General features: G+C 37.5%; 1 protein-coding gene across 3 annotated transcripts in view; it reads left to right on the forward strand.

The window, feature by feature from the left end:
* LOC113823114 (multiple epidermal growth factor-like domains protein 6) overlaps positions 1 to 5,000 on the forward strand; it is a 364,493-nt gene that overhangs the window by 522 nt on the left and 358,971 nt on the right. The gene's annotated exons all lie outside the window — the stretch shown is intronic.

Raw genomic sequence — 5,000 nt, forward strand, 5'->3', positions numbered from 1 at the left:
TATATATATATATATATATTCATATATATATATATTCATATATATAAATATATACATATATATGTATACATATAGTTATATATATATTTGTATATATATATATATTTTTATATATATATATATATATATATAGATAGATAGATAGATAGATAGATAGATAGATAAGTATATATATATATATATATATATATATATATATATATATATAGAGAGATAGAGATATATATATATATATATATATATATATATATATATATATATATATATATATATATATATATATATATATATATATATATATATATATTGTGTGTGTGTGTGTGTGTGTGTGTATGTGTGCATGTCGTGGGTGGGTGTGGGTGTTTATTTACTTATGTATATATATATATATATATATATATATATATATATATATATATATATATATATATATATATATATATAATCGCATTTGTAGACAAACACACGTTTGTATAAGTATTTGTACAGTACTTATATATGCATATACATATCCAAAAGAAAAGTAGTTATAGTAAGAGAAATTATTGTACCAGCTTAACTCCCCGCTGATGTAATCATCATTATAATAACATTCTCTACATACATTTCTGACAGTATGCTCCCATTCTTACTTTCGAGATTAACAACATTATATTTAAGAAAAAAACAACAACTGAAGAAGGAATAGGACGATAAACTAAAACCGAGAGAATGCCAGCATACAATCCAGCATGCGGTGAGTGCATTTTTAATTAACCAAAAATCTATTTCCGAATACGTGGTGTGTCTGTCATCATGCAACGAGTGATATTTAAATTGCCATTTTCTGATATTGTTATGTTATGAATATTATACGGAGCGACTGCTATTGCAAAGATAAGCTTTTTGATAAATATGAAATTATAATATTTAATAGTATTACTAGTATTGGGATTACCGCCATGCATGAAGCTGAATTATTGAAAATGAAATCATAGGAATATAAGAAAAACACAATATGATGCAACAACGGCAATCATACAAATGGTAGGAAATTTAATAATAGTACTAGGGGTACTACTGCTGCAATAACTACTACCAGTACCGCATCCACCATCACTCCTACGTCTACTATTACTCCTAAAACTACTACTATTACGACTACTACTACCACCACTTCTACCATTACTACTACTACTACTACTACTACTACTACTACTACTACTACTACTGCTGCTGCTAATATTACTACTAATTTTACTACTACTACTACTTCTATTACTACTATAACCACTTCTATTTCTAATATTACTGCTATTATTACTAATACTACTGTTACTCCTGCTACCACTACTACTCCTAATATGACTAAAGCTACTGGTACTACCACCACCACCACTACTACTGCTAATAATATTGATACTTCTATTACTACTGCTACTGCTATTACTACCACTACTTCTACTACTACCACTACTGATACTACAACTATTGCTGCTGTTGTTACTGCTATTGATCCTACTACTTTTTCTACTACTACTACCACTACAACGACACTACCAATACACCACTACCACCACTATTACTAATATTACCAACACTACCACTACCACTATTGCTACTGCTGCTACAACTTCTACCTCTCCTACTACTACTACTGCTATTTAAGTGTGGTTAGCATCAAAGTACGTATTCTTATTCTTTTTACATTTCTCTTTCACGTACATATATTTCTTCCTTTCTTTCTTTTTCTCATTCCTTGCCTCCATGAACCTATTACCGAACGATCAATATGGATAAACTCTCAACGGCTGGACAGTAAATCGGTAGGCCTATAAAATGTCGGAGAGAAAGAGTGATACACGAAAACTTATTCATGTCTGTGTATATGTGCGGATTTGTGTTTGTTTGTTCGTTGTATGTGTGGGTGTGTTCTTTTCATTAGCTTTATCATTTTAACATTAATCTTATTATCATTACCATGTCTCCTACTTTACTGTGAGCTAACAATAACAGCAACAACAGTAATGATGCTGATGTTGATAATACTTAAAGTTTAATAATGCTAATGATAATAAAATTGCCGATATGAATAATTTTAATAATGTTGATAATCAAGACTATTACTGATAATTCTCAATATCAATATTAGCAATAGAATTTAGATAGTGATAATATCAACGCCAGAAAACTATAATGATAATAATATTAATGTTCAAAGTGATAAAATTCATGAAAAGAACACCCACCCACACAAACAAACAAACACTAATTCACACATGTACACAGCCATGAGTAAGTTTTCGTTTTCATTCAATTTTTCCATACTGATCGTTCGGTAATAGGGAAATGGAGGTAAATAATGGGAAAAATGAAAGAAATAAGAAAGAAAGACAGCTGTGTGTGTAAAGGAGAAAGGTAAAAAAAAGTACAAGAATACGTTCCTAATCTTTCTTTGATTTTAACCGCACATAAAAAAGGAAAGAAAAGAGAGAGAAAAAAAGAAAGACAGAAAGAAAAGAATAGAAAAAATCCCTAAACCACAGACAAAATACCTTAGATTGAAAAAAGAAAGAAAAAAAAAGTTTAACCAACGGGTTCCTTTTCACGGTTCATGGTATTTTCACTTCATAAGCCGGTTATCGGAGGCGAACGAGGGGCGCTCACGGGTGTTAGCGTATAATGTGATAGATCTTCCCGTAATCAATTCAGTCTAACATGGAACCGATAGTGTCAACTCCCGCTACGTAAATTCGTTCATTTGTATTCGGCAGAAGCGTTGTTGAGACTGATCTTTTGTTTCCTATTCCCCAGGACAAGTGCCGGTTATTCGTTTTCTATTCTATCACACTGATGGTTATTCTGTTCAGGATTAGTTTAACTTCGTAGGGAGAACTAATATTCACAGAATCTTAAGCCTAGATCTAAATTTCAAACTTGGGCATATCTGTCACTGTAACGGGCGAACACACGGAGCATCACGGTGTGGCGAGATACCATCCTGCACATTTATTTTTGCCGTCACTTTCGGCAGAGATACCATCGCTTTGTGGTCGGGCGGCTCACTCACACACTCATGCATCACACCTAATCCATACGAGCGCTGAAAACACTAAGGAATGGATCTGTCATCGTACCATTTTACCCCTATAACGTATTGCATCATGTATTACATCTCTTACGAAAGAGGCAGAGAAAGAAAACTGAACAAACGTGGACGAGGCGTCGACTTAGTAAGCTCTCATTTCACCCTCTTACCTTACTCATCCTTCCTTCCTTTTCTCCGTCTTAATGTTTCCCCCCTACCTTTCCCCCTCTCCCCGCCTTTAGTGTCTCCCCTTCTCTCCTTCCTTTCCTCGTCCCTAGTGTCCTCTCCCTCGCCCTTCCCTCGCCCATAGCGCCCCCTCCATCGCCCATTTTCTCGCCCCTTGCCCCTCCTCCCCCTTCTCGCAACCGCAGAGGCGAGTGGTGGTTGGCGGTGTGGGCCGTCATGGCCATAAACCCTTCTCATTAACGCGATCCCGCCGTCTAATGTAACCATCTGAAAATTCTGGAAGAAGGAGTAGCAGGCCGCCTTTGAAGGAGCCAGGCAGGGCGGGCGCCTTGCCTGGCCTTCGCTCAGACTGCCGACCGCTGGACTTTCTTTCTTAGAGAAATGCGTTGATCTTGAGACCATCTCGGGAAGACGTATTTCCATGATTTGATGATTACTCTTACTGGCCAACTAAAAGCAATTAGTTAACTGAAAAAGGAAGCTCTGCTTTCACGAAGAAAAATAGAAAACAAAATCTGAACGTCACTACTGAGATAGAGATAACAACTGGCATTTTTCTCCACCAAACGGGTGAGCGCGCAAATCCGTCAGCACCTTTGATCCTATTTGATCTTCTTACTCTTGCCCCCCCTCCCTCTATCCCCCAGACCCCCCCCCTTTAAAAAATCAAACTAAAGCAAACTAAGAACGATTGATGAGCAATTTCATTCAAACGAAACAGGTTTGGGCTTCTCACTCCTGCTTCACCTCCGGCTGGCAAAGCAGCGACCAGCCTCTGTTGATGGATTGCTGCTCTAAACATGGATGAGCGGGAGGTTTTATCATTATGAATGCCATGTGTGAAGTTAGTTTAGATAAGTAGGCAGAACGGAAAGGAGGAGAGGGTGGAGGAAAGAAGATTAAGAGAGGTAAAAACGACTAAAAGGGGATTATTCGGCAGGAGGAAGAGAGAGAGAGAAAAAAAAAGAGATAGAATGCGCACAGAGGGCAAAGGCCAGACATACGGTGCGAAGCGAGGAGAATTAAATGAAATCGTGGAAAAGATGCATTGCTTGGCCAAAGTGCTCTCGGTGATTAAGGAAAAGCGAGAGTGAAAGAGTGCCAAAAACGAGGGACGAAAAAGGGGGCGAAGGAATCTATTTGGAGGTTGAGGACTGGGGAGTGGCAGTTGATGTGCCCGTAAATGCCTTTTATTGTTGGCATTTCAGTTCGTGTGTTTGTTTATGTGTGAGCCCGTGTATGTACGTGTGTGTGTATGTGTATATATGTGTGTGTGTGTGTGTGTGTGTTTGTGTTTGTGTGCGTGTGCGAATGTGTGTGTGCCTGTGTGTATATCTATATGAACACAATCATGAAAGCAAAATGCACGTCGTACTTCGTTCTTCTAATACGCTTACGAGTGCACGCTATCTTTGAGACTTTCTTGAGGTCCCTAGATCTCCACAGATACCCCTTTTCTCCGCCAAGTATCCGAATCCATCCCAAACCTCTTGGTCACATATATGGAACTCATCCCGTCACCTTTAAGTCCATCTCTCCGTAACCAGTAACTATTACGTCGCCTCTTATTCACCCACTACAAAAGCCAAGTGTCAGATATCTCAACAGCCTCTATAAACGGGCCTTATTTGTAGTGGAAGAGAAAAAAACACATCATTTGCATATTAGGTCTATACCACGTGGTACTTTGCATCGCTTCAGTGAACTCAACCTTTTATCTAGTCGAGGGTCGGGAACTAGTGGGTAG

The sequence above is a fragment of the Penaeus vannamei genome, chromosome 21, assembly GCF_042767895.1.
Source record: "Penaeus vannamei isolate JL-2024 chromosome 21, ASM4276789v1, whole genome shotgun sequence".
In the NCBI taxonomy this organism is placed as follows: domain Eukaryota; kingdom Metazoa; phylum Arthropoda; class Malacostraca; order Decapoda; family Penaeidae; genus Penaeus; species Penaeus vannamei.